The following is a 9,530-nucleotide window of genomic DNA, read 5'->3' as shown; positions in this document are numbered from 1 at the left end:
ATAGACCATGTCCGAGTTAAGTTAACACATACTCGGGGTCCTCGATGGCTACGATAAACCATGTCCGAGTTAAGTTAACACATACCCGGGGTCCTCTATGGCTACGGTAGACCACGTCAGAATTAACACATACCCAGGATCCTCTATGGCTACGATAGACCATGTCCGAGTTAAGTTAACACATACCCGGGGTCCTCGATGGCTACGATAGACCATGTCCGAGATAAGTTAACACATACCCGGGATCCTCTATGGCTACGATAGACCATGTCCGAGTTAAGTTAACACATACCCGGGGTCCTCTATGGCTACGGTAGACCACGTCAGAGTTAACACATACCCGGGATCCTCTATGGCTACGATAGACCATGTCTGAGTTAAGTTAACACATACCCAGGGTCCTCGATGGCTACGGTAGACCACGTCAGAATTAACACATACCCGGGTTCTCTATGGCTACGGTAGACCATGTCCTAATTAACACATAGGCCCACCCGGGGTCCTCTATGGCTATGGTAGACCACGTCAGAGTTAACACATACCCGGGGTCTTCTATGGCTACGGTAGACCGCGTCAGAGTTAACACATACCCGGGGTTCTCTATGGCTACGATAGACCATGTCCAAGTTAACACATACCCGGGATCCCCAATGGCTACGATAGACCATGTCCGAGTTAACACATACCCGGGATCCTCTATGGCTACGATAGACCACGTCTGAGTTAAGTTAACACATACCCGGGGTCCTCTATGGCTACGGTAAACCACGTCAGAATTAACACATACCCGGGATCCTCTATGGCTACGATGGACCATGTCCGAGTTAAGTTAACACATACCAGTGGTCCTCTATGGCTACGGTAAACCACGTCAGAATTAACACATACCCGGGATCGTCTATGGCTACGATAGACCACGTCCGAGTTAAGTTAACACATACCCGGGGTCCTCTATGGCTACGGTAAACCACGTCAGAATTAACACATTCCCGGGGTTCTCTATGGCTACGATAGACCATGTCCGAGTTAACACATACCCGGGATCCCCTATGGCTACGATAGACCATGTCCGAGTTAACACATACCCGGGATCCTCTATGGATACGATAGACCACGTCCGAGTTAAGTTAACACATACCCGGGGTCCTCTATGGCTACGGTAAACCACGTCAGAATTAACACATACCCGGGATCATCTATGGCTACGATAGACCATGTCCGAGTTAAGTTAACACATACCAGGGGTCCTCTATGGCTACGGTAAACCACGTCAGAATTAACACATACCCGGGATCGTCTATGGCTACGAGAGACCACGTCCGAGTTAAGTTAACACATACCCGGGGTCTTCTATGGCTACGGTAAACCACGTCAGAATTAACACATACCCCGGATCCTCTATGGCTACGATAGACCATGTCCGAGTTAAGTTATCACATACCCGGGGTCCTCTATGGCTACGCTAAACCACGTCGGAATTAACACATACCCGGGGTTCTCTATGGCTACGATAGACCATGTCCGAGTTAACACATACCCGGGATCCCCTATGGCTACGATAGACCATGTCCGAGTTAACAAATACACGGGGTCCTCTATGGCTATGGTAAACCACGTCAGAATTAACACATACCCGGGATCCTCTATAGCTACGATAGACCATGTCCGAGTTTACACATACCCGGGATCTCCTATGGCTACGATAGACCATGTCCGAGTTAACACATACCCGGGGTCTTCTATGGCTACGGTAAACCATGTCAGAATTAACACATACCCGGGATCCTCTATGGCTACGATAGACCATGTCCGAGTTAAGTTAACACATACCCGGGGTCCTCTATGGCTACGGTAGACCACGTCAGAGTTAACACATACCCGGGATCCTCTATGGCTACGATAGACCATGTCCGAGTTAATTAACACATACCCGGGGTCCTCGATGGCTACGGTGGACCACGTCAGAATTAACACATACCCGGGGTTCTCTATGGCTACGGTAGACCATGTCCTAATTAACACATAGGCCCACCCGGGGTCCTCTATGGCTATGGTAGACCACGTCAGAGTTAACACATACCCGGGGTCTTCTATGGCTACGGTAGACCGCGTCAGAGTTAACACATACCCGGGGTTCTCTATGGCTACGATAGACCATGTCCGAGTTAACACATACCCGGGATCCCCTATGGCTACGATAGACCATGTCCGAGTTAACACATACCCGGGATCCTCTATGGCTACGATAGACCACGTCCGAGTTAAGTTAACACATACCCGGGGTCCTCTATGGCTACGGTAAACCACGTCAGAATTAACACATACCCGGGATCCTCTATGGCTACGATAGACCATGTCCGAGTTAAGTTAACACATACCAGGGGTCCTCTATGGCTACGGTAAACCACGTCAGAATTAACACATACCCGGGATCGTCTATGGCTACGATAGACCACGCCCGAGTTAAGTTAACACATACCCGGGGTCCTCTATGGCTACGGTAAACCACGTCAGAATTAACACATACCCCGGATCCTCTATGGCTACGATAGACCATGTCCGAGTTAAGTTAACACATACCCGGGGTCCTCTATGGCTACGGTAGACCACGTCAGAATTAACACATTCCCGGGGTTCTCTATGGCTACAATAGACCATGTCCGAGTTAACACATACCCGGGATCCCCTATGGCTACGATAGACCATGTCCGAGTTAACAAATACCCGGGGTCCTCTATGGCTACGATAGACCATGTCCGAGTTAAGTTAACACATACCCGGGGTCCTCTATGGCTACGGTAGACCACGTCAGAGTTAACACATACCCGGGATCCTCTATGGCTACGATAGTCCATGTCCGAGTTAAGTTAACACATACCCGGGGTCCTCGATGGCTATGGTAGACCATTTTCGAGTTAACACATACCCGGGGTTCTCTATGGCTACGATAGACCATGTCCGAGTTAAGTTAACACATACCCGGGGTCCTCTATGGCTACGGTAGACCACGTCAGAATTAACACATACCCGGGGTTCTCTATGGCTACGATAGACAATGTCCGAGTTAACACATACCCGGGATCCCCTATGGCTACGATAGACCATGTCCGAGTTAAGTTAACACATACCCGGGGTCCTCTATGGCTACGGTAGACCACGTCAGAATTAACACATACCCGGGGTTCTCTATGGCTACGATAGACAATGTCCGAGTTAACACATACCCGGGATCCCCTATGGCTACGATAGACCATGTCCGAGTTAAGTTAACACATACCCGGGGTCCTCGATGGCTACGGTAGACCACGTCAGAATTAACACATATGTACCCGGTATCCTCTATCGCTACGGTAGACCTCGTCCCAGTCAACGCATCGTAATTCAACTTGTAAATTTTAATGCCCGATCAGATAGCGGGATGTTTTCGTCAGGAATAGTAGCAAGAACGCGCGTATAATTATAGTGCCAGACACATTATTAATGCCATATAAATCAATGGCTAATCATGTCTCGGTCAAACTTCTTCACACTTCACACACACCCGACACTGGTCATCCACAGCACAGCCCTACACAGTCAAACAAGCGCGATTTGGAAACTTAAAATAAAACAACATTACTCTTCAGGAATTTTTTACTTCCCCATCACTGTGTATTGAAATTATAGTTACACTGTATAAACTATTCTCTCAAACCTCTGGAATATTTTATAACGCATCTCTAGTGCAAGGCTCAACATAAAAACCAAAAAATATACAAAGAACTAATTTTTACGTAGTAAAATTAAGGACAGCGACAAATCCAACGTCGTTTGACAGTCAAACAATTTAGACGATTCAATCAATTTACAAGTGGAACCGTATGTGGTCGGCTTGAGCATTTCTTTGGTGATGATTGGTAGATATATAATAATTGTCCCCTGTGCCTCTGTGAGCCCATGATCTCACTATATCAATCTTTCAAAGTTATTCAAAACATTATTGAAGAACTCTTATCATCAACAACTCATATTTCAGACGTACTTGGGTACTTGCTTCAATATTTTTTTTAGCGTTCCGTAGATAAAATACATAAACATTGAAGCTTTAAGTATTTTAAGAAGAAAAATAGTACTGTATTTTAGTTACAAAACAGACCATTATGAATCAAATACGTAGTATAGGCCTATATTTTAAATATCTATGAATCTATCAAGTGTTGGCATCACTTGGAGATTGACCACGTGTAGCTCGTCAGTTTATGAGCATTAGTATACAAGCAGATCGCCTCGTAAATTATATCGACGGGTCCAACACATCGGTAACTCTCTATAATCGTCTTTATTGGCTGCTAATCTAAATAGTTAGGGATAATTTAGGGCTCCCCCGAGTCAAATTTACACCACATCGAGGCAATTAGCAGAGGATCCGCTCGAATAACGACATAATGGATATAATGGAGCACAATGGCTCGGTGGACACTTCCTGAGGCTCGGTAAACCCAACACCCTACACCTCTCATTCCTGCCTCCATCAATATGTTAAACCGTTGTTTATATGCCGCCTCGGGTCACTCGTGGATTTTACATTATAAAGGCCTTTTAACACGCTATTACAGTGAGGATTTACATAAAATTGCCGCCCAATTTGCCAACATCGAGTTCGGGTTTGACAGATTGATGAGCCAGATGTTGAAGCTGTTGGATGGATAGTTATTACGCCGCATCGCCCTGTTTTGTACTTGCCGCACAGAGCTATGACGAAAGTACCTAAAGTGCTAAGAGTCGTCAAGGTACCCACTGATATAGATGGCGTTTTATAGTAGAAGGTAATATTTTCATTGTTCTTTAATTGGCTTTGTCTTCTGTGTATTTAATACGGATATACAGTATAATACATAAGATAACAATATAATATAGTCCAGGGGCGAGAAACATGAATTTTGATGCTAACGTAAAATCTTATCCCATACCGAGAACTACTTGCCTATTCGATTGGGACAGTATACGTCTTTAGTCAGGAAAAGTGACATTGATTACATTCAAAACCTCTGCTCAATACTGGACAAAGTTAACAATATTCGTACAAATCATTATTTTTATATTAAATTACTTATGATTATTATTCTCATAACTTGGGGACTGATGACTAGTCTGATTGCAAGTAGTAACAGCTTGATTTTACTGTTGTTGGAAATCTACTAACGGCTTAGATAAGAAATGAACAAAGAACATTTTACTAAACCATTGCCGGAACGATTAACGATTGCATACAGTTGCGCAACAGTTACGACGCAACGTTGGAGAGTTGGTTGGAGGTTGGACTGATGGAGGGTGGCGCGGCAAGAGCCTCTATAATTACGCAGCCTAGCTGTCTCTTTAGCCCAGATTGATTATTGATGGCTGATGAACGAATGGGATATTAATTCAAAGCCAGAAGATTACCTTTCCTTGATAAAACGATGCTGCTAGGGTCAGGCCCGACGCCTAAAATAACATTTAAACGGATTAAACACTTATATAACATGGTCTGATTTCACGTTTGGCAAAGTCTAGATATATCATACCAATCATACTAACTCATATACCAATTGAGATTACCAATTTTATATTACCAATTGAGATGGGGATGCCACCTAGCTGCGTATTTTAACCCGAATATGAGTGTAGAATGAAGTGTGGTGATTCGTGTACCTCTGTTCCTGACTAAGGTCAGCAGTATCTTTAGCCAGTAGTGTATCATCTATTTAAATCCCAATAATCAGGGACAGACGGGGCCAGTTTTGAACCTTTAAAAAAGCTTGTGACTTTTCTTTGATTGCTACGCGAGTACTAACCACTCTTATAGCAGCTAGTGTGCACCTTTAGTATTATTTAAACTAGCTGTTACCCACGGGCTTCACCCCGTTTAACTTCATCTATACTGTATACAGGGTGAGTTTTAATTGTCCCCCCCCCCCCAACTTTTTTCTACATTTTTTTCAAATATCAATCCCAGACCTCTTCCAAACATTGTTGGTTAGTAAGTACTTCATTTTGACAATGTGGTTATTTCCGGCCGCCATATTGGATCCGCCATATTGGATGCAAAATATTTTTTTCAAATGTAAAGGTGGAGTTGTGACCCATTATTGCGAACTAGATTTTTACCCTGATTACAATGCCGCAAACTCTTTAAAAAAATCTTGATCCATTTCAAAGTTATGAGGGCTTTTTAAAACTTAATTTTTAGCCCATTTTAACATTGTGCATGTACAAACTAAGACCATAATCTCAAAATAGTGCTAGATAAAGATAAGTATACACTACCAGTCATTGTTGACCTATTTTCACTTGGTTATGACTGATGTATTTTTTTCGGCCGCCATCTTGGATCCGCCATTTTGAAATATGATAAATTATTTTAAATATGAAGGGGGTGTTTTGACCCATAATTTCGAACTACTTTTTTAATCTAAACTTAATGCCGCAATCCGTTTTTAATTTTCATATTTTGATTTGGAAATATTGACATTTTTAACAAAATAAATCTGCAATATTTCATTAATAAAACTTGATAACAAAAAACGGATTGCGGCATTGAGTTTAGCTTAAAAAAGTAGTTCGAAATGATGGGTCGCAACACCCCTTCATATTTAAAAAAAATTTATCATATTTCAAAATGGCAGATCCAAGATGGCGGCCAAAAAAATACAACAGTCATAACCAAGTGAAAATAGGTCAACAATGACTGGTAGTGTATACTTATCTTTATCTAGCACTATTTTGAGATTATGGTCTTAGTTTGTACATGCACAATGTTAAAATGGGCTGAAAATAAAGTTTTAAAAATCCCCCATAACTTTGGAATAGATCAAGATTTTTTTTTAAGGGTTTGCGGCATTGTAATCAAGGTAAAAATCTAGTTCGCAATAATGGGTCACAACCCCACCTTTACTTTTGAAAAAAATGTTTTGCATCCAATATGGCGGATCCAAGATGGCGGCCGGAAATGACCACCTTGTCAAAATGAAGTACTTACTACCCAACAATGTTTGGAAGTGGTCTGGGATTGATATTTGAAAAAATGTAGAAAAAAGTTGGGGGGGGACATTTAAAACTCACCCTGTATGTAAAATCCAATGTATGTGTTTGTATGTTTGTTTGTTTGTTTGTTTGTCCTTTATGGACTCCGAAACCGCTCGACAGATTGTAATGAAACTTTCAGGTATTATTAAGAATTATTCAAGGATGGTTTGTGTGAAGTTTGGTGCAGATCCGTTAAAAGGGCTCCGCCCCAGTGTCTCTGGAGTTTCCCATGTTAACCTTATTATTTATATTTAAATGGAATTAAAGAATCTTAACAGCTGGTTCAACTAAAGAATTTGATTCTGTGATGTTCAATAGCATTAAAAATTAAATAGGTTTACCAACAGGGTGCAGCACTATTTCTTTTAATTTATGACGACAGCTAATTTGCAAACAAAAGGTGAGTGAGCGTAGCGAACGAACTTCAACCTGGAGGTGAGTTAGCGTAGCGAACGAGCTAACCTGAAGGCAAGTGAGCGCAGCGAACGAGCTCCAACCAGGACGTGATTGAGCCATGCGAACGAGCTCATCTTGAAAATGAACGAGCATTTGACATAAAACCACATTAGGACAGGACGACGTCTGTCGGGCCAGCTAGTCCATCTATATAATTAAGTAGCTGTAACCCGCGGGCTTTGCCCCGTTTAACTTCTTAATTTTCAAGATGATCTCGTTCGCATGGCTCAATCACGTCCTGGTTGAAGTTTGTTCGCTACGCTCACTCACCTTTAGGTTGGAGCTCGTTCGCTACGCTCACTAACCTTTAGGTTGGAGCTCGTTCGCTGCGCTCACTTGCCTTCAGGTTAGCTCGTTCGCTACGCTCACTTGCCTTCAGGTTAGCTCGTTCACTACGCTAACTCGCCTCCATGTTGAAGTTCGTTCGCTATGCTCACTCACCTTTTGGTTGCAAATTAGCTGTTGTCATAAATGTAAAAGAAATAATAGTGCTGCACCCTGTTGGTAATCCTTGTAACTTTAATGCTATTGAACATCATAGAACAAAACCAACTTGTTTAATTGAAACAGCTGTTAAGATTCATTAATTCCATTTCTCATAAGGTTAACATGGGAAACTCCAGAGCCACTGGGGCGGTGCCAATTGGACGGATCACAAAATTGATGGTGTATAAACCTATTCCATGAAATTCTACACGAACGTACCAATTTTCGTGGCAATCGGTTCAGCGGTGTCTGAGTTTATCACTGCCAAATATATATACAAACATCCTCTTTTATACTTATAGAAGATACGCTACATGATGAAACTTTGTCGGTTGAACTCCTCCGCCATTTCTTAACCGATTTTATCCATTGACATCTCATTAAAAAGAGCGTGTCACGTAGATTTGCAAACTGACATTACATTTTTGAAAAGGTTCCTTGGGCTCTGTCCCAGTGGCTGTTAAAGCCCCAATGTTATCCTTATGAAGAACATAATTGTTTACATTTTGATCAGCTGTATAATTTAATTTTGTTGTTATTTATTTTTTAATTCAAAGTCTTTTAAACTCATCGGACATTATTATGACTTTTTTTAAATAACTAATTTACTTCTTTGCAATTGCTCGATTTCGAGCAACATGTTTACTACCGGTAGTAAATATTAATAAAACTATTGATTGGTTTAGTTAACCTGAAATAAACAAAATTCAGTAAAACAAACAAATAATCACCCCTGATTTTAATAAGGTAATAAATTGAAAGAATAACAAACAAATAAGCACAGCTGAGGTATTTTTAACATTAGGTATATGGAAAGTTCTCTTTAGAAATGAATTACGACCTTAAAGGGCGATTTATGAAATAATGGATAGTTTTGTGCAAGGGTTCTCGTCATGACGAACATTTTAAGTATATGGCTTATAGGAGTGTGACTTGTAGTTTTCTCAAAATTTCATGGGTACCCTACTTTTGGCTTTATACATAGATTATAAATAAATTAATACCCATCCCTGCCGCAGCAAACCTGCAGACTAAGCGAATTTCCATTTACCTGGCTGGATTTATACTCCCTTAAAATAAATATTCCCTTAAAATTTTTTGCTTATTTAAATAACATTAATTTTAGTGATTACTTAGGTTTGCTGCTACAGGGAAGGTATTGAAGTGTGCTTTTTTCATTGGAATGTTGATGAAATAAACAAAATTGCCAAATTTTATTAAAATATATCAATAAACAAGCCAAATAGAACAGTTTATTTATGTTCCATAAGAATAACATGGGAATTTGAAATTTAAATTTGTTTGAATTATCTCCGTATACAACAACGCTTCATTATACAAAATTATTTCTTTTTTATGCTCTACAGAATGGTTTGGAAATAAATGATAAAATGTTGTGTTTTAGGGTCAAAAATGGGAAAAATCTATTGTTACCCCATTAAACCCCCATCCGTTCCCATGGTCCGATTATGCTGGTTCGCAAACTCTTCCGAATAGACGTAGATTTAACCGTTTGTACCAAGTTTCATCAAAATTGGATCACA

This window comes from Macrosteles quadrilineatus, unplaced genomic scaffold (assembly GCF_028750875.1).
Source record: "Macrosteles quadrilineatus isolate MER2022 unplaced genomic scaffold, UCM_ALF_1.0 Scaffold_1__1_contigs__length_201487025, whole genome shotgun sequence".
In the NCBI taxonomy this organism is placed as follows: Eukaryota; Metazoa; Arthropoda; class Insecta; order Hemiptera; family Cicadellidae; genus Macrosteles; species Macrosteles quadrilineatus.
Note: the sequence above shows the minus strand (reverse complement) of the source record.